This window comes from Schistocerca gregaria, chromosome 10 (genome assembly GCF_023897955.1).
Source record: "Schistocerca gregaria isolate iqSchGreg1 chromosome 10, iqSchGreg1.2, whole genome shotgun sequence".
Taxonomy (NCBI): Eukaryota; Metazoa; Arthropoda; class Insecta; order Orthoptera; family Acrididae; genus Schistocerca; species Schistocerca gregaria.
The window spans coordinates 193830719-193853297 of NC_064929.1; the positions used below are offsets into that span (position 1 = coordinate 193830719).

General features: G+C 40.4%; 1 protein-coding gene across 3 annotated transcripts in view; it reads right to left on the minus strand.

Moving 5' to 3' along the window:
- LOC126293408 (calcium-binding mitochondrial carrier protein Aralar1) overlaps positions 1-22579 on the minus strand; it is a 693372-nt gene that overhangs the window by 35336 nt on the left and 635457 nt on the right. The window lies entirely within an intron of this gene.

Consider the following 22579-nt stretch of genomic DNA (forward strand, 5'->3'; position numbering starts at 1 on the left):
TTTTTCCATCTCACACCACCTGTGTATCTGGTCTCTTCTTGCAACTAAACTCACTGGTCCTGAAAGCTAGCATATTTACAACTTTTGTTGGTTTCTGTTTGTGTATATATGCTACTGCTTGAAAGTAGCTGGTTTTCTATTGTTATTACATCAATTTTTATATACAATCTCCTATCATTTATCATGATGGATTTCAGACTATAGGCCTTTCACATCTAAAGTGTTGAAAAGAATGAAAAACTTAAGAAAAAAAGAAAAATGTGGGATCAATTTTTCTCCACACATAGAAACTTTGGGATACTACGGAGTAAGTTGGAAATGTGCACTTCCTTGGCATGGGATAAAGTATTTTCTGCTTTGAGTGATTGTGGTAAAATAAAACAATCATCCCTCAACTTTTGTTGCCTTCTGTAATGGAGAAAGTTGTGTGTGTGTGTATATATATATATATATATATTAAAAAACAAAGATTCCAAGACTTACCAAGCGGGAAAGCGCCGGTAGACAGGCACATGAACAAAACACACAAACACACACACAGAATTACGAGCTTTCGCAACTGGCAGTTGCTTCGTCAGGAAAGAGGGAAGGAGAGGGAAAAATGAAAGGATGTGGGTTTTAAGGGAGAGGGTAAGGAGTCATTCCAATCCCGGGAGCGGAAAGACTTCCCTTAGGGGAAAAAAAGGACAGGTGTACACTCGCACACACACACATATCCATCCGCACATACACAGACACAAGCAGACATATTTAAAGGCAAAGAGTAAGGGCAGAGATGTCAGTCGAGGCGGAAGTACAGAGGCAAAGAAGTTGTTGAAAGACAGGTGAGGTATGAGCGGCGGCAACTTGAAATTAGCGGAGGTTGAGGCCTGGCGGATATCGAGAAGAGAGGATATACTGAAGGGCGAGTTCCCATCTCCGGAGTTCGGATAGGTTGGTGTTGGTGGGAAGTATCCAGATAACTCTGACGGTGTAACACTGTGCCAAGATGTGCTGGCTGTGCATCAAAGCATGTTTAGCCACAGGGTGATCCTCATTACCAACAAACACTGTCTGCCTGTGTCCATTCATGCGAATGGACAGTTTGTTGCTGGTCATTCCCACATAGAAAGCATCACAGTGCAGGCAGGTCAGTTGGTAAATCACGTGGGTGCTTTCACATGTGGCTCTCCCTTTGATCGTGTACACCTTCCGGGTTACAGGACTGGAGTAGGTGGTGGTGGTGGGAGGGTGCATACGACAGGTTTTACACCGGGGGCGGTTGCAAGGGTAGGAGCCAGAGGGTAGGGAAGGTGGTTTGGGGATTTCATAGGGATGAACCAAGAGGTTACGAAGGTTAGGTGGACGGCGGAAAGACACTCTTGGTGGAGTGGGGAGGATTTCATGAAGGATGGATCTCATTTCGCGGCAGGATTTTAGGAAGTCGTATCCCTGCTGGAGAGCCACATTCAAGGTCTGATCCAGTCCCGGGAAGTATTCTGTCACAAGTGGGGCACTTTTGGGGTTCTTCTGTGAGAGGTTCTGGGTTTGAGGGGATGAGGAAGTGGCTCTGGTTATCTGCTTCTGTACCAGGTTGGGAGGGTAGTTGCGGGATGCGAAAGCTGTTTTCAGGTTGTTGGTGTAATGGTCGAGGGATTCAGGACTGGAGCAGATTCGTTTGCCACGAAGGCCTAGGCTGTAGGGAAGGGACCGTTTGATATGGAATGGGTGGCAGCTGTCATAATGGAGGTACTGTTGCTTGTTGGTGGGTTTGATGTGGACGGATGTGTGCAGCTGGCCATTGGACAGATGGAGGTCAACGTCTAGGAAAGTGGCATGGGATTTGGAGTAGGACCAGGTGAATCTGATGGAACCAAAGGAGTTGAGGTTGGAGAGGAAATTCTGGAGTTGTTCTTCACTGTGAGTCCAGATCATGAAGATGTCATCAATAAATCTGTACCAAACTTTGGGTTGGCAGGCTTGGGTAACCAAGAAGGCTTCCTCTAAGCGACCCATAAATAGGTTGGCATACGAGGGGGCCATCCTGGTACCCATGGCTGTTCCCTTTAATTGTTGGTATGTCTGGCCTTCAAAAGTGAAGAAGTTGTGGGTCAGGATGAAGCTGGCTAAGGTGACGAGGAAAGAGGTTTTAGGTAGGGTGGCAGGTGATCGGCGTGAAAGGAAGTGCTCCATTGCAGCGAGGCCCTGGACGTGCGGGATATTTGTGTATAGGGAAGTGGCATCAATGGTTACAAGGATGGTTTCCGGGGGTAACAGACTGGGTACGGATTCCAGGCGTTCGAGAAAGTGGTTGGTGTCTTTGATGAAGGATGGGAGACTGCATGTAATGGGTTGAAGGTGTTGATCTACGTAGGCAGAGATACGTTCTGTGGGGGCTTGGTAACCAGCTACAATAGGGCGGCCAGGATGTTTGGGTTTGTGAATTTTAGGAAGTAGGAAGTAGGTAGAAGGTAGGAGTGCGAGGTGTCGGTGGGGTGAGGAGTTTGATGGAGTCAGGTGAAAGGTTTTGTAGGGGGCCTAAGGTTCTGAGGATTCCTTGAAGCTCCGCCTGGACATCAGGAATGGGATTACCTTGGCAAACTTTGTATGTAGAGTTGTCTGAAAGCTGACGCAGTCCCTCAGCCACATACTCCCGACGATCAAGTACCACGGTCGTGGAACCCTTGTCAGCCGGAAGAATGATGATGGATCGGTTAGCTTTCAGATCACGGATAGCCTGGGATTCGGCTGTGGTGATGTTGGGAGTAGGATTAAGGTTTTTCAAGAAAGATTGAGAGGCAAGGCTGGAAGTGAGAAATTCCTGGAAGGTTTGGAGAGGGTGATTTTGAGGAAGAGGAGGTGGGTCCCGCTGTGATGGAGGACGGAACTGTTGCAGGCAGGGTTCAATTTGGATGGTGTCTTGGGGAGTTGGATCATTAGGAGTGGGATCAGGATTGTTTTTCTTCGTGGCAAAGTGATATTTCCAGCAGAGACTACGAGTGTAGGACAGTAAATCCTTGACAAGGGCAGTTTGGTTGAACCTGGGAGTGGGGCTGAAGGTGAGGCCTTTGGATAGGACAGAGGTTTCGGATTGGGAGAGGGGTTTGGAGGAAAGGTTAACTACTGAATTGGGGTGTTGTGGTTCCAGATTGTGTTGACTAGAATTTTGAGGTGTTGGGGGGAGTGGAGCTGGAAGTGCGAGATTGAGTAGATGGGAGAGACTGGGTCTGTGTGCAATGAGAGGAGGTTGAGGTTTGTTGGAAAGGTTGTGGAGGGTGAGTGAGTTGCCTTTGACACCAAGAGTGTCTTTCCGCCGTCCACCTAACCTTCGTAACCTCTTGGTTCATCCCTATGAAATCCCCAAACCACCTTCCCTACCCTCTGGCTCCTACCCTTGCAACCGCCCCCGGTGTAAAACCTGTCCTATGCACCCTCCCACCACCACCTACTCCAGTCCTGTAACCCGGAAGGTGTACACGATCAAAGGGAGAGCCACATGTGAAAGCACCCACGTGATTTACCAACTGACCTGCCTGCACTGTGATGCTTTCTATGTGGGAATGACCAGCAACAAACTGTCCATTCGCATGAATGGACACAGGCAGACAGTGTTTGTTGGTAATGAGATTCACCCTGTGGCTAAACATGCTTTGATGCACGGCCAGCACATCTTGGCACAGTGTTACACCATCCGAGTTATCTGGATACTTCCCACCAACACCAACCTATCCGAACTCCGGAGATGGGAACTCGCCCTTCAGTATATCCTCTCTTCTCGATATCCGCCAGGCCTCAACCTCCGCTAATTTCAAGTTGCCGCCGCTCATACCTCACCTATCTTTCAACAACTTCTTTGTCTCTGTACTTCCGCCTCGACTGACATCTCTGCCCTTACTCTTTGCCTTTAAATATGTCTGCTTGTGTCTGTGTATGTGCGGATGGATATGTGTGTGTGTGCGAGTGTACACCTGTCCTTTTTTTCCCCTAAGGGAAGTCTTTCCGCTCCCGGGATTGGAATGACTCCTTACCCTCTCCCTTAAAACCCACATCCTTTCATTTTTCCCTCTCCTTCCCTCTTTCCTGACAAAGCAACTGCCAGTTGCGAAAGCTCGTAATTCTGTGTGTGTGTTTGTGTGTTTTGTTCATGTGCCTGTCTGCCGGCGCTTTCCCGCTTGGTAAGTCTTGGAATCTTTGTTTTTAATATATTTTTCCCATGGGGAAGTTTCTTTCTATTATATATATATATATATATATATATATATATATATATATATATATATATATATATATATATATATTCAGCCTCCCTCAGGTCATACAAATAGTATAATTACTGGTTTCAAGTCATCAGATGATTTGTTCTGAAAAGACAGAAAAAGGGAACATTAAAATAATAGGAAAATAATTTCAAATTTTGTATTTTCAACAATGGAAAGTCCAGGTAGGAATATCAACAATGTAGGGAAAGATATATTGGTACTTACTGTAAAGAAGACATGTTAAGTTGTACACAGGCGCAATGAAAAGACACTTACATAAAGCTTTCGGCCACAGCCTTCATCAGCAAAAGAAAAATACACACCATTTATACATTCAAGGAAGCACATCTCATGCACACATGACCACTACCTCCAGCATCTCAGGCCAGAATGCAACTATGATGTGGGATGCAAGCAGCAATCTGAAGGGGATTGGGGAAAGGGAAGGGGTAGTGGTGTACAGGTGGGGAAAGAGATGAATGCTGTCTGGTGGAGTGTGCAGTGACTAGAATGCCAAGAAGTGCAGCATGAGAAGGCTGTGGGGCAGAGGGATTGGGACAAAAGGAACGAGAAAGGACAGGAGTATGGAAAGATGGACGGGTGCATTGGTTTAGGGTGTCAAATAAATAGGATGGGAAGGAGGTGATAGGACAGAGGGGGTGGAAACTGTTGAATGAAGGTTTGGGGGCAGTAGGTTATAGTAGGTCGAAGCCGGTACACTTACAGAAGTGGAGAATGTATTGTGAGGCTAACTCCAATCTGTGTAGTCCAGAAAAGCTTGTGGTGGAGAGAGGGAGTAGCTTGAGTAGTGAAGCAGCCATTGAAATCAAGTATGTTACATCCAGCAGCATGTTGTGCCACAGGGTGGTCTATTTTACTCTTGGCTACAGTTTGACTGTCGCTGTTCATCCTCATGGACAGCTGGTTGGTAGTCACACCAAAATGTAAAAAGCTGTGCAGTGATTGCAGCAGAGCTGGTAAATGACATGGCTGCTTTCACAGGTGGCCCAGCCCCTGATGGGGTAGGATAAACCTGTGACAGGACTGTAGTATGAAGTGCTGGGAGGGTGGATTGAGCAGGTATTGCACTTGGGTTTCCCACTGCTTAATCCACCCACTCAGCACTCCGTGTTACAGTCCTGTCACAGGTTTATCCTACCCCATCAGGGGCTGGGCCACCTGTGAAAGCAGCCATGTCATTTACCAGTTCTGCTGCAATCACTGCACAGCTTTTTACATTTTGGTGTGACTACCAACCAGCTGTCCATCAGGATGAACAGCAACTGTCAAATTGCAGCCAAGAGCAAAATCGACCACCCTGTGGCACAACATGCAGCTGAACATAATATACTTGAGCTCAATGGCTGCTTCACTATCCGAGCCATGTAGTTCCTTCCCTCCACCACAAGCTTTTCTGAACTGTGCAGATGGGAGTTATCTTTACAACACTTTCTCTACTTCTGTAATTATCCTACTCTCAACCTACAGTAACATGCTGTCCCCACAATCATCCACCCAACAGTTTCCACACCCTCTGTTCTATCATCTCCTCCCCATTCTTATCTCTCATCCTGTTTATTTGGGGCCCTCTGCCAATGCACCCACTTGTCTTTCCCTCCTTCGACCCCCCCCCCCCCCTTTCTGCCCCGCAACATCCTGATGCTGCTATATATATTAAAAACAAATATTCCAAGACTTACCAAGTGGGAAAGCGCCGGCAGACAGGCACAATGAACAAAACACACGCACAGAATTACTAGCTTTCGCAACCGATGGTTGCTTCTTCATGTCTGCTTGTGTCTGTGTATGTGCGGATAGGTGTGTGTGTGTGTGTGTGTGTGTGTGTGTGTGTGTGTGTGTGTGTGTGTGTGTGCCTGTCTGCCGGCGCTTCCCCGCTTGGAATCTTTGTTTTTAATATATTTTTCCCATGTGGAAGTTTCTTTCTATTTTATTTACATATATATGCACACTACCATACACATTTGTCTCTCTCCTCACCCAGACACCACTACCCCTTCTGTTTCCCCACTCCCTCCAGACTGCTGCTGCATGCATCTCATGTGATAGTTACATTCTGGCCCGAGATGCTGGGGTTGGCACTCGTGTGCATGATACGTGCTTCCTTGAATGTGTGTTTCTCTTTTGCTGATGAAGGCTGTAGCCGAAAGCTTTATGTAAGTGTCTTTTAATCGTGCCTGCCTGCAACTTAACGTGTCTGCTTTGCAGTAAGTAGCAGTTTGTCTTTTCATGCATTTGAAATTTTGTCTTTTGATATTTTACCATCCCCTCTTTCTCTCATTAACTCTTAAACTGGTAATCTATGTTGATTTTCAGAGAAGTCAAAACCGGTAATGATACCATTTGTGCGACCTAATGCTAAAAAGTGTGACTGTAAAATTTTATTTACAAGATGGCCACTGTGTTTCTGTAAGGCAGTACGCCTACTCTGGAAAAGGAAACAATTACACTGAGAAATGGTGGAAGTGTTGTACTTACACATACAATAAACCACATTGATAATTTCTGTCATGTTCTTAGTGTGAATGATGCTTGGTGTGACTGATTATTGGTTTCAGGTTTCGAGCTAAATTGAAGATTCTATTTTTGCACACATTATTATTATTATGACTAACCTAGTTGTTATTGTTAGGTGCTCGAAGTAGAGGTCTAATGACTGCACTCCAAGTACACTGTGAGAACTTAAGTGACCCTGTTAATACTAGAGATGGGTTCTTGTTACTTCCTTTGATGCACATTAATTGACGTGTACCAGCACTGTTTCGCAGCTCCTCAGAAGTTTCCTGGCTCTAAGAGATGAGAAAACCAGTGACATCTTAATAAGTATGGTACTAGCTTAAACTGAAACTTCTATCCCTATTTATAACATATTCTGACACAATTGCTTCAGGACTCCTTAATTACATTGTACTAAAAACTCTGAGCATAGACAACAACCCTCAGTTTTTTTAAAGTTGTCAGTCTTTTGATTAACTGAATACTGTCTCCTGTCCTTTCCTCTCTTGTACTAATCTTTTCACCTGCATGTTAACTGCTACATGTAACATCTTATATAACCTGTTCCACATATTCTGTTCTTTGCATGCACTTATTATACCTCAGAACATGTCCTACCAACCGATCCCTTCTTCTAGTCAAGTTGTGCCACAAATTCCTCTTCTCTCCAATTCGATTCAATATCTCCTCACTAGTTGTGTGATCTACCCATCTAATCCTCAGCATTCTTCTGTAACACCACATTTCGAAAAATTCTATTCTCTTCATGTCTAAACTATTTATCGTCCACGTTTCACTTCCATACAAGGCTACACTCCATACAAATACTCGCAGAAACGACTTCCTGGCACTTAAATCTATACTCGATGTTAACAAATTTCTCTTCTTCAGAAACGCTTTCCTTGCCATTGCCAGTCTACATTTTATATCCTCTCTACTTCGACCATCATCAATTATTTTGCTCACCAATAGCAAAACTCGTTTACTACTTTAAGCGTCTCATTTCCTAATCTAATTCCCGCAGCATCACCCAATTTAATTCGGCTACATTCCTTATCCTCGTTTCGCGACACTGTCCATTCCATTCAGCTCCTCTTCCAGGTCCTTTGCTGTCTCTGACATAATTACAATGTCATCGGCGAACCTCAAAGTTTTTATTTCTTCTCCATGGATTTTAATTCCTACTCCAAATTTTTCTTTTGTTTCCTTCACTGCTTCCTCAATATACAGATTGAATAATATCCATGATAGGCTACAACCCTGTTTCACTCCCTTCCCAACTACTGCTTCCCTTCCATGGCCCTAGATTCTTATAACTGCCATCTGGTTTCTGTACAAATTTTAAATAGCCTTTCATTCCCTGTATTTTACCCCTGCCACCTTCAGAATTTGAAAGAGAGTATTTCAGTCAACATTGTCAAAAGCTTTCTCTAAGTCTACAAATGCTAGAAACATGTGTTTGTCTTTCCTTAACCTATTTTCTAAGATAAGTCGTAGGTTCAGTATTGTCTCACGTGTTTGAACATTTCTACAGAATCCAAAGTGATCTCCCCCAAGATGGGCTTCTACCAGTTTTTCCATTCATCTGTAAAGAATTTGTGTTAGTATTTTGCAGCTGTGGCTTATTAAACTGATAGTGTGGTAATTTTCACATCTGTCAACACCTGCTTTCTTTGGGATTTGAATTATTATATTCTTCTTGAAGTCTGAGGGTATTTCGCCTGTCGCATACATCTTGCTCACTAAATGGTAGAGTTTTGTGAGGACTGGCTCTCCCAATGCTGTCAGAATTTCTAATGGAATGTTGTCTATTCCCGGGACCTTGTTTTGACTTAGGCCTTTCAGTGCTCTGTCAAACTCTTCACACAGAGTCATATCTCCTATTTCATCTTCATCTACATTCTCTTCCATTTCTATAATATTGTCCTCAAGAACATAGCCCTTGTATAGACCCTCCATATACTCCTTCCACCTTTCTGCTTTCCCTTCTTTGTTTAGAACTGGGTTTCCATCTGAGCTCCTGACATTCGTACAAGTCGATCTCTTTTCTCCAAAGGTATCTTTAATTTTCCTGTAGGCAGTATCTATCTTACCCCCTAGTGAGATAAGCCTCTACATCCTTAGATATGTCCTCTAGCCATCCCTGCTTAGCCATTTTGCACTTACTGTCGATTTCATTTTTGAGACGTTTGTATTTCTTTTTGCCTGCTTCACTTACTGCATTTTTATATTTTCTCCTTTCATCAATTAAATTCAATATTTCTTCTGTTACCCAAGGATTTCTACTAGCCCTTGTCTTTTTACCTACTTTATCCTCTGCTGCCTTCACTACTTCATCCCTCAAAGCTACCCATTCTTCTTCTAATGTATTTATTTCCTCCATTCCTGTCAATTGTTCCCTTATGCTCTCCCTGAAACACTGTACAACTTCTGGTTCTTTCAGTTTATCCAGATCCTCTCTCTTTAAATTCCCACCTTTTTGCAGTTTCTTCAGTTTTAATCTACAGCTCATAACCGATAGATTGTGGTCAGAGTCCACATCTGCCCCTGGAAATGTCTTACAATTTAAAACCTGGTTCCTGAATCTCTGTATTACCATTATATAATCTGTCTTAGACCGTCCAGTTTACTTTCATGTATACAACCTTCTTTTATGATTCTTCAACCAAGTGTTAGCTGTGATTAAGTTATGTCCTGTGCAAAATTCTACCAGGCGGCTTCCTCTTTCATTCCTTAATCCCATTCCATATTCACCCACTACGTTTCCTTCTCTTCCTTTTCCGACTATTGAGTTCCAGTCACCCATGACAGGTGAATTGTGCTGGTACGCAGGATGAAACAAAAAGGTGCCACCAATGCTGCAGGATAAATTCTTCACAAACAGAACAACAAAATACATGATATGGATATAGGGATGGTTAAAATTCATTTTATACACTCTTCAAATGTGATAAAAAGATGGGTACAGAAAGTACCAGGATATCACATGAAATCCCTTGTTACATGAAATATTCAAAATGACGTCTTGGTTATATATGGTTAAGATGGAATTCTTAAATTCACCACCAATATTTTGTGTTCCATTTCACCAAAGATTCACACACTTCACTGCCTCTCTTACACATGCTATCAACAGTTTCAGTAAACATGAAATGTTCTGCCCACTCCTGTTTTCCATGATTAACATAATACGAGGAGTTGTAGAACATGTTTCCTTAGATGGAAATAAAATGTTTCACCATCCACATCCATATAATGTATTTCTTCTTCTATGCATGGGCATGTGTACTTTCTTGTTACACTCTGTATACATAATCTTACCGTGCCAGGTTAAATTCTTTCTCATGTGCTGTACCAATAACCTTGAGCACATTTATTTTGTCAGCACTAGATACAGTAAATATTTCAGAAGACAGCTGTGTGGACTATTGAATTACAGAGTTTAATAAACACACATCCAACTGTTGCTGGATATGGAGCTACTTGAAGTTGAGGTGTGATGTCCAAATGTACACGAACTCAGATGGAAGCAAAAATGACTGGACATTCCAGTTGATGACATTCAATGCTAAATATTTGGCACAGAACTTGTTAACAGTTATGATGTTCAAACATTCTTGCAGCTTGTGAAGAATTCTTTAAAAACTTATTTAACAGGAGAGCATCATATTAAAAAGTGTTAACTTGTGGTTTTTCAATAGTGTATTTTCAAGAATGGCACAGTTTTCATACATACCTTTTGACCACATATACCAACGAGTTGTGTATAGAGTAGAAGTTACTGTCCAGGCTTTAGAATATATTATTATATCATGTACATTTGGAATTTAAAGAGACATTGTGGCTCCCCATAAAAAAGGACGAGCATTACTCCATCACGTTTTGTCAGAGGATGGAACACATTCACATATGATAACACTCAACAACTGGAAATTCTTTGCTGATATCTTCATTTTTACTGAACATTTTTTGCAGGCATCTCCAACAGCAGCTATACATTTTATAAAATGCATGAACAGTGCTGTATTAATCTTTCTTGATCACGATTAGTTGTTTCAGCAATGTACCATCTTCTTGGCACAAAAAAGATTAATCCCTTAACATAAAATCCCAAGTTATCTTATTTTTATTATTCTGACAGAAACTTAAAATCCTGAGTATACTTGGGAAACTTGTAACAGATCTTCGAAAAAGTAAAATCCCACTTATATCCATTTTAGCACTCGCAGTTTTAGGTACTCGACAACAAAACGCGCACTTTCAGAGCGTCTCCTGTATTATTGTTCAGGCAATGCTTCAGAAAAACTATGGCTATAGCAAGCTTGAGTTTGACACTGAATTTGGCAGCTCAGGAGGTGAACAAGAATGTGATGTTACTTCATTAAATACTGAAATTATGACAGTTTGTCAGATGAGTGGCAAGTGCTTGCCAATAGTGCAAGATAAATACATCCACTGTACTCCAGCCAGCTCCTCTGAGATTTATGTTCCCACAAAGCTGTTTTGAAATACATAGTTAGACTTCATAGTTACATAGAAACTAAAAAATGACTTCAAGTTTCAAAAAATTTCTAGTCAAAGTCTAGTGCATGAATATACTCAGAATTTTATTGTTGGTGGTCTTCACAAGTTTGCAATTAATTATTTTGAGCTTTAAAAGCTGTCCCTATTTGTCTACATGTTATGTCATTAATTATAGGATGTCTTTCTTTAGTGAAAAAAGATATTTTTCAGAACATAATTTGGAGGGAAAAAGTTAAGGGGTTAACATTACTAATACAACATGCCAGAAATTGTAATAACATGTGAATAATACTAATCTGTTTCTTAATGAGAACATGGCATGTTACTGGGACTGGTACTAGCTAAAAGCTAATTCCATTGATCAACATAATTTGTGACTCCCATCAGTGATGCAAAAACTAACTACATATCACTGTGAAGATTTTCTTTTATATAGCTAAGTTATCTTACATGGTCCCACATAAAAAAATCCTGCATAATAGAGGGTAGCAGCTGCTGTTACTGAGAAAAGTTCTTTTAGTGTGATGGATTTCCTGTATATTTCAGCTACTACCTAACACATAACCTAAATATAATGTTCTCTGACCAATATGTCAAGCACCTTAGTCCCATTCATGTGCCATAAGGTCTCCCGGCTATATTATTTTATGTACGGATGAATGAAAGGTGAGGTCTACATAAAAAAAAGTCCTCCTGACAGTTCTTACATTGAATACTAAAAAGAATATTTCAGTCTTTCATGGAATATCTTAAATTTTAATTTAAAATGTGTAAATTATTTATATACTCCTGAGTCAATAAGTTATCTGTGCTCTTGACCATTTTGAGGATTCAGTGCTTTGAAATTCTAGATCCAGTGAAATTAGAGCATATCTTTATACAAACTCTTAACTCAAAATTGTAGGTATTACCAGCTCCTGATATATTTACCACTCTCACTGAAAAAACCATACACTACAGAGATTACATATTACCTGTTAACAATGCAAAAACTATTGTACCATGTTTCACTAGTATAATACATGGTACTACACATTAAAACATGCAAACCTGCAACAAAAAGTTAATATCACCTACATCTAAAATGATACTGAATTGAAGTCTTCCTTACATCTACACCGTTAATAATCAGGTACCGTATTTACTTGAATCTAAGCCGCACTTGAATCTAAGCCGCACCTGAAAAATAAGACTAAAAATCAAGGAAAAAAACATTTCCCGAATCTAAGCCACACCTGAAATTTGAGACTCTAAATTCAAGGTGAAAGAAAAGTTTTAGGCCGCATCTCCAAATCGAAACAAAGTTGGTCCATTGTAATATGAGACACAATTTAGGTCGAATGAATGACGATACAGATACAGTAGTTTGGTTCGAGTCGTAAGCTTAGCAGTTAAGCTTTACCAGGTAGCCATTGCTATGCGTCAGGTGCTCCGTCCATATTTATACGGGTACCCTTCCTTTTTCATGTGCTTCATCTGGTTTGAATTGATTGCTTATTTTTCTTTGATCTGATAAGTGCCGTTCTCTTTGTTATAGGTGTTTACGTCACTCTAAGCTGAAAATGCATTACTGTACTGTGTCATGCATTGTTTGTCGCATTCTGATAATGAGTGTTTACAAGCTGTCGCCACTTGCGGCACGACTTGTTTTGTGTGCGCTACCACAGCTAACAATAAGAAAAAAAAGAGAGGAATCGTCTCATTAGCAAAACAATGGCAAGAGACTGCTATTTGTTGTTACTTACACTGCTGATTTCTTTGATAATGATCAACAAGAACCAAATAATAGACTGTGTATGGTAGAAGATGTTCAGAAGAAGAGTTTAGCGAAAATTTTTCTCCGTTTGAAAATCTTTGCAGATGCCTCTTTAGTACATTACATTCTGCACAGAAATTAGAGTCATCTTAGATTTAAAAATCTAGTCAATTGCCGTGCTTCATTTCTGACTGGATCACTCCTATTAGACATAAGAATAATATGAATATAAACATGACATGATATGTATATTCTTCCACATTTGCAGTTGTCTCACTCTAGTTTTGTAGTTTATTAGGCAACCAGAGTTTAAATGAGATAGCAGCAAACACGATAGAATACATGGCAAAATGTTTATATTTGCATTATTCTTATGATGAAGAGAATACTGCATATGATAACAATTCATAAAAAGTTCCTATTAGCAACCATCTCTTCTCACAGGTAGGGAAAAATTCAGAACGTAGAGTTGGCCATATTGACAAACATCCCAAACAGCCTTGCAGTTGGATTTTCGTAGTACATTGAAATGCTGCTACATTCAAAGATGAACAATACGGAATTTGTATTTACTTCATTGGATAATGTATGAAAATGCAGTGGTTGAAATTCGGGGTGGAGAAAAAAGCTCGTCTTCCACCTTTTTTTTTTTTTAATTTATGTACTGACGCAGAGGTTTTGGCGCCAGTATTTATCTTTGTGCCTGCAAAGCATGCCTGTGTAGCTCTACATATATTCGACAGCAGAAGTTAGTTTTGGCGGCACCTACCAATGTTTTTTCAGAACTTCCGCTTACTTTGCACTCGATTCTAAGCCGCAGGCAGTTTTTTGGATTACAAAAACTGGAAGAAAAGTGGGGCTCAGATTCGAGTAAATGCGGTATATGTGTTTGGAATATTGATCTAAATACACACAGTATAAATTTTAATGTTAAAGAAGCAAAAAACATGATTGAAGATTGTACATAACACATTTCATGCTTCTGCACCTACAAAGCAGTAAATGCTACATATCGTACAATCTGTGTAAGATATTACTACAATATCATAACTGGGAGTCCAACGTTGTCAAATGAATGCAGCTAATAACTATTTATGACCAGCTACAAGAAATACCTAGAAGTCAACATTAACACCTGCTGTACACAGTTAAAAAAAAAAAAGAAAATAAAAATAAAAAAAAAAGACCTTTATATATCAGATGTGTCAATTATCTTCCTGTTTATCTTCCGCAATTTATATCAAAGAAACAAAAGTGAAGCACTACATCATCCAACCATTGGACAATCCTAACTAAATGATGATATAATTCAGTTGAACAAGCTGTTACATAGTGTAAATGTGTTAGGATAAACAATCAAGATTTCATCTGTAGACATGAGACACCATGCATTTTTAATTATGATTAATTTGGAGTAAATACTCATCTTACAGTCTGATAAATATAGTAATTGTCTTACTGTAACTGTTTATGCAATTCGTTCAATAACACTGTGTTACTGCTTTTTGGAAATACACTGAATAATCGTATTGATAATTAGTACTTTACAGCCATCTCATCACATCTGAATACCATAAGTTTTTCTTTGCATACATGTTGCACCTTAATTATTTGCAACGCACCTTCAGTGGTCTGGAATATATACATATTTGTGTTTAAACTGTTTTGCTTTACATTTTGGACACAGAACCAAAACTTTTGACATTCACAGGTTGTCCACAGAATTTGTTGATCTTGTTTGTTGGTAGGCTTACTATTGTTCAGAGTGTTTGCACAATTTTGTGTGTTATATGGAAGCACTGTTTATTTGGTACGTTTGCCACTCTGTGTGTTACTTTACATGCGTAAGTTGTCGTGTACTACGCCTTTTTTTCTGTGGGGTGCTGCCATTCTGTATCTATGTTGTGTGTCATAACAGAGAAAAGACATGTGACAAATGACTAGACACACACAATACGACCACATGCACATAATCACAAACTCTGCTAAACTTAATAAATAACTGATATCAAAAAGACACATTCAACAGTTGGTTCAATAACATTCAACAGCTGGCAACAGTATCCAAGACATAAAAATCAAGTAACCAAATGTTCATTTCCTAGTGCTGTGAAAAAGAAAATGAAATTTTGTGTGAAACAATATAAAGCACAAGAATTTAAGCACAAATATGTATATATTCCAGGCTAGTGGAGATTTTTGGGAAATAATTAAAATGAAACATGTATGTTAGAAAAAATTGTTTCTTTCAGATGTCGTTTGACGATTCTAAAATAATAATCAACGTAATATCAGACACAAATGAAGACAACACAAAATGAACAAATTCCCTCAAATTCTTGTGATTTTAATACAGTATGAACACCAGAGCAACTAACAGCCACTGGTGCTTCCAGTTTCATTACAATTTCACACATTATCTCAACTAGAAACATTCTTTAGAGCATTTGTTTAATGTTGATCTATTTATTTTGCCACAAGCCACACTGTTCATCACCCTAACTCACAGAATTGGCTGCGCAGCAGACCAAGACTCGAATCATGATAAATAGTTTTCATGGTAAGCCTTCTGAACCTCAGATGTGGCAATGTGGTTCACAGACTGACAACACTTGAACACTCCTTTCCCAGCCACAGCATAATATGGCACTCAATTTTCCTCACTTCTCCCTTGTATAGGTTCTGTCCATTTTCTAGTTCCCTCTACCACACTGGGTAGTATCACCTCACTACAGAGCTTGAATTGTGAAATTGTGGTTTATTCAGCTCATGACATTCATTTGTAATTCATTTGGTTTGCGTACAGGAGACATGTCAAAAATTTAGAATATAGTTACTATGATTTTTACACTAATAAATAGTGGCACTAAAATAAATGATAACACAAATTATAGATCATATAATTAAATTTTCCTTGAGACATTTAAGTCTCATCTTTATCTGTGATAATTATGGAAGCTGATATTTCTTGGAATATGTAACACGCTGTATCCAGCTCAAATTTCCAGTTCGTCCTGCATGAATTCATCCACCGAGTAATAACATTACAGGGTCAGTACCTAATATAGCTTCCCTTTAAGTGGACCTACATTTATCTGCATTAACTTGTTCCCTTTCAATTTATTGTGGGGAGCATACAGTTTTCTTTGCTTCTAGTATCATGTGAATGGACAAAATGGTTTCCCTCAAATAATTCATGTCAGGTGTACAAAAAGTTAATAATTTTAGAAGAATTAATACTTCGAGTTTGACATAATTCTTTATGATTTTCAGTGCACATATTTTGAATGACATTTTTCTATATTTTAGTACTTGCACAACGTTTGTCGAGTTAACCCAAAAAACAATACCATACCTAATAATGGATTCAAAATAGCTTGTATATGACATGCCTGATCAGATGAATCCCATTTACAGTTAAACCAGGTCAATGGTCGCGTCCAGATACACCGTCATCCATGTGAACAGCTACTGGAAATATGCAGTGTGCCACAGACACAGGCCGGTGGGAGCAGTACTATGTTATGGGAGACATTCATCTGGGCTACCGTGGGGCCTGTGGTAGAAATCAAAGGCACTACGACAGCTGTGGACTATGTGAGCATTACTAGGGACCACCTGTAACTCCCTATGCTTGATGTTTTCCCCAAAGGGGATGGCATCTCCCAGGAGGATAACTGTCCATGTCACAAGACCAGCATGCTGCAATGATTTGAGGAGCACGATAGTGAACTCGTGCTGATATCTTGGCCATCAAACTCAGCTTATCTGAATACGATGAAACCCAACTGGGACACTACAGGGTGCCAGCTCTGTGCCCACAAATGAAATGCCCACAAATTACAGAAGTGTGTGAAGTATGCATAGGCATCTGCCACAAACTTCTGGAAACCTATCGAGTACTTGTTGAATCCATGGCATGCAGAATCACTGCTGAAGTGCATTCCAGAGGTGGACCAACAAGCTTTTAAGTAGGTGTTCATAACGTTTTTTTGGCACTCTGTGTATGCACCCAGGATAACCTGATTCATCTACTTGCTAAGTTGACAGTAAACAAATGGAAATAAATAAGGGCTTCTTGTTGACTCTTAGGCAGCATCACACAGTATTCTCCAAAATGCATACTGGGTGAGTAATATGGAAGCCAAGTTTCATATGGTTCCATTCCTGTGTAAGTTATTCTCAGTGCATAAAATCAGAATAAAAGTTTCAGTTTTTGACAAAACCTAATTGCCTTTGTTGGTAACAATTTATGAAGCCAACAAATGTTATCATTAAAAGCTCAACTTTTATTGTAATTTCACAAAGCGTGAATACTGAAAATATCGTCTAATGCCTGTAAGTGTTTCTTCCCCATGACCTAAGACAACTTTCCCTTACTTTGGTCTGTGAACAGTTAGTTGGCTAGTGCCATTGCATCTTTAGCTCTGACACTCCAGTCTTGCCAGTTACTACTAAACAGTTACTTCCAATTCAGGCCATGTACATTTAACAAGTTCTCCTAGGACATCTGATCAGTATTTTAGACATCCCATCCATCAGTATTTTAGACATCCCATCCATCTGTATCACACACCAAATGCATGTCTGCACACTTGTATGACACACAACAAAAAAGCAGATCCATCTATGTTTTCATTTTTTCTAGCAGTGGGTGAAGAAAGGTAGGAGAGCCAAATTTCATTATGCATTACATTTCTAATAAGGTCATTTTTACATATACGCTACACTGTGATGCATTTATGAACAGGTTTTGAGGACAGGAAGTGTATTACTGAATAAAAAAAATAGGGTGCTATTTAAAAAAGATGTACCACTATTCACACGTTTATCAGCCACAACATTATGACAACCGACCTACTATCGATATAAAACCATCCGCACGATAGCAGCACCACCTGGCAAGGAAAGGCTGCTAGTCAGACACACGCGCAGTGCACGTAGTATCAGTGAGCACGATGTCCGTATCTGGAATGGGGAAAGTGTGTGATCTATCCCAGCTTGACTGAGGGTAGGCTATCTATTTTGATGAGGGCAGATTGTGAGGGCCTGCAGGCTCAGCATGAGCATTTCAGAAACTGTACAATTTGTTGGGTGTTCAAGGAGTGCTGTGGTGGGTGTCTTGAACACATGGTGAAACCCAGGTAAAACCACGTCCAGATGTCCTGAGGTTGGGCATTACCCCTCATTTAAGATGTTGGATGTCATAGGCAGGCCAGACTGGTGAAACAGGACAGGTGGTGAACTGTGTTGGAACAGATCGGAAGGTCAGACACATTAATGCTAGGCAGAGTACAAGTGTGTGTTCACACCAAACACTCCCAATGATGGGCCTCTGCAGCTGATGACCCATGCATGTGCCAGCATTAACACCATGACATCAGCAACTATGACTGAAATGGCCACGTGACCACTGACACTAGATGTTGGCGCAATGGTATAGTGTCGGGTGGTCTGATGAATCCCGATACCTTCATCATCATGTCGAAGGGAGGGTGCGAATCCATTATCTTCCAAGGGACAGCTCCTTGACACCTGTACTGCAGGACAGAGACAAGCTGATGGCGGCTCCGTTATGCTCTGGGTAGTGGGCATCCATGGCTCCACTGGAGCTCGTACAAGGCACCGTGATGATCAAGGAGTATCGTACACTGTTTGTAGACCGCATACACCCTTTTGTGACGATCACATTTCCCAATGGCAGTGGCCTTTTTGAGAATGATAATGCCCAAGGCCAGGAGTGTCACGAAGTGGTTCAAGGAACACAGTGGCGAGTTCCAGTTAATGTGCTAGCCTCCCAAGTCACCAGATCTGGATCCAATAGAACATGTCTGGGATGGGACTGAACATGGAGTCAGATCTCATAGCCCCCTCCTCAGTATTTACAGGATTAGGTTACTTGTGTGTGCATATGTGGTGCCAGCAACCTACCAAGGCCTCATTAATTCCATGACACGTTGCCATTGTTATCTGTGCCAGAGGTGGACATACCAACTGTTAGCTTGCTGGTCATAATGTTCTGGCTGATCAATATACCTTTGTAACTAACAAAGTTACAAGAAAGGCAACAATGCTGGTGAACGTCCGCTTGACAACTAAATAACACTTGCTTGATACATTTTTTATTTTGCTTCTGTACAAAGTTACTTTGGGTGGTCCAGGTAGGTGGGACAACATGTATTGCAGTAGCTGGTAGGTTCAACATTACAAATTTTAGTAAATTATTCCTGGTACTAAAAACATAATGCTTTTAGTATGTGTATGATCAAATACCACAGCTGGAAACTGTTTCATCAAGTAACTGTGGTTGCTGAATTAAACTGGAATCTAGATAGCACAGTTTGTGCCTATAATAAAGCATAATTATGCATGAACTGAATGCCCCATTCAGATATTTCTCTATAACCATTTTTTTTGTGGGAAGACGGAGGTAGAAGGTGTGATTGCTCCTCGAGCAGGAGATATTTATATCATCAACCACTGTATTGAGGTGCAGAATGAGAACTAGGAAACAGAACTACACAAGAGTTAATTTTAATCTAGATTAAGCTCTCTGGGAAGGGAGCATTAAAGTGTTGTCAGTCTGTGGACCATTTGCCCATGTTTGAGATTCAAAAGTGTTAACATGAAAGCCGTCTCTCTTCATCTTTTCAGACAGCTGAAAGAACATTTGATGGGAAAGAGATTTTCTGAAAATGAGGAGATTGTCACAGCACTTTATGAGTGGTTCCATGACCAAGGAGCGTACTATTGTCACGGAACTGAACGATCAGTAGATCGTTCCAACCACCGTTCAAGGAGACTTGCCGACTATATTGATAAACACTATCATGTATCTGTGCCACTTTGAATCTCAGTGCGGCGTTCAAGAAAAGTTACTTGGCTTTCCATAATAATGTGTAACTTCCTTTCTGCAATGATCTCTTAATATAACAAGCTTCTAAGTCCGGAGCACACGAAATAAAAAGTTAGTCTCTCCGAGCAGACATCATGCATACCATGTAACACTTGCTCTAGCTTTAATGATGACCTCAATTCACAAAAAGAGTCCCCAAGTTTCTTCAGATATGCCACATCCAGTGTGAGACACACACTAGTAATTCTATGGAATCTGACTGTCAAACTATGGGGATGTTGACTGCTATGAATACATTCATCTGATGTTCCAAATAGTCCCATTCATTTTCTTTCCAATTAAGATAAGATTATTTATTGAGCAGAAGTGGTGTGGTAGGATGCCTTGAATGTTTGCCAAACCAGTAATGTAAACATGCAACTGCGTGAAGAGACCTGTTGCCACCTCGGTGGATGTGTGTGGTCACACCATTTACATCTAGAAGATGTGGCAGAAAGGGCAACACTTGCTCACCAAAAATGATGAAATAAACATCTTGTTTCATGTTCATGGTAACCAGAATGTATGGGCATCCTCCACATTGTGTGTTTAATATCTTGCATTATTTGGAAAGAGGCAAAATTGTGACTTATCAGACTGCACTAAATGCATCAAATCAGTCAGCTGGTATCCAGTCCCTGTATTACGAGGGTAATCCCAAAAGTAAGGTCTCCTATTTTTTATAAGTACAGAACTCTGTTGTATGGTAGTTGGTCACACTGTTATGAAGAGTGCTTCACGCGCTGTGTGAAAACATGCGCACGCTGCGCTGAGGCACTCAGTCTTGTTTTGTATGCCGTTGAGAATGGAGCTCCTGTTCGGATGTTGCCACCAAGGGCGAATTGTGCGCAGTTATCTGGTGTTTGAACGCATGCTGACTGGGGAACACATGCAGCACTGAGTTGATGCTTCCTGCACATTTCTTCACCGCCTTGCAGCCGAACAGGACAACTTTCTGGACTCGAATTGTCACAGGTGGGTGACGAAACCTGGGCATAGCACTTTACACCTAAGGCCAAGCAACAATCACGCCAGTTCGTAACTTTCTGAACAGCACAGTGGCGAGCTGGCATGACATGGGCATACAAAAACTGCCACAGCATCTACAAAAACGCATCGACAGAAATGGTGATTATGAAAAAAAATAGCTAAATGTTCAAGCTGTAAAATGATATAAACCATAGTAGAAATAAACAGGTCTATGTACTTACAAAAATATAGGAGACCTTACTTTTGGGGTACCCTCATATTTGGCACACAGAAGATTTATTGCTTTACATGCCACTGTGATCAATAGTCTTCTGCAGGCTACCTGACTACAAATGTACACTGCATGCAGCCTTTTTTGCACTGTTCTGGATAAGTGGTTGGATGGATCCATATTTGCTGAGCCTGCTAGGTTTTAAATTGATTATCATTTGTAAGTCAAGACACGGCCCTGTCGATTAGTGTCTTATTACGGCCACTGTTCACACACCATATGTCACACAGTTTTGAGTGACACACCGCTCTTTATAAACACACTGGCCAGTCCACATTGATACAGCAATAAATGGGTAACTTCATTCAAGATGTGGTCATGGACACATTCAAACACAATATCCCTCTTCTGACATTCTGCCATTTCTTCACATTGACCCGTCTTCCTTTACTGGTTCCTAACAATGGCTGGCACATACAATTTATGTCACTGGCATTACTTACGTCAAATATGGAGAATCACATGACCAATGGTACCAGTTCTTCACCATCTGTTGTTATTATTGTCATCTTCAGCCTGAAGGCTCATTTGATGCACCTTCATTCAGTCAGTCACATGCAAGCTGCTTCATCTCCGAATAACTACTACAACCTGATCACTGGTTTAACTTCTTGGTCTCCCTCTACAATGTTTAGCCTCCACCCCTCTTGCGTCCATTACCAAATTGACAATTCCTTGCCACTCCATTTTGTTTCCTATTATCTTATACCCTAATTTAGTCTGGATAAGCCATACATTTCTTTTTACCCAATTCAATACCATACCTTCTGATTACTTATTCAATCAACCCAACTAATTTTTCAGGATTATTCTGCACCAACACATTTCAAAAGCTCCCATTCTCTTCTTGTCTGAACTGCTTACTGTCAATGTATCACTTCCAATCAAGGATAAACTCCAGACACTTTCAGAAAAAGACTTCATAACACTTACAATTTAAATTAAATGTTAGCAAATTCCTCTTTTTCAGAAATACTTTTTTGTTATTGCCAGTCTGCATTTTATAAGTTGTAAAATAACCGTTTGCTTCCTGTAGTTTACTCCGGCTACCTACAGAATTTCAAAGACTGTATGCCAGTCAGTATAATTAAAAGTTTTCTCCAAACCTACAAATACTATAAATGCACGTTTGTGTTTCTTCAGTCTATCGGCTAAGCCATGTCGCAGATTCAGTATAGCAGCTCACATTCCTACATTTGTCCCAAACTGATCTTTCCCAACATCAGCCTCTGCAAGTTTTCGAAAAACCACTCAGTGTTTCCCTAACACCATCAACAGTGCCCCAAGTTGTGAGTGTGCTCTTCTAATGGGAAGACAAAATTTTACCCTGTGAACTTATGTAAAAACAGCAGCTTAAATAAATAAAGAAAAAACAAAAAGACGGGCATCAT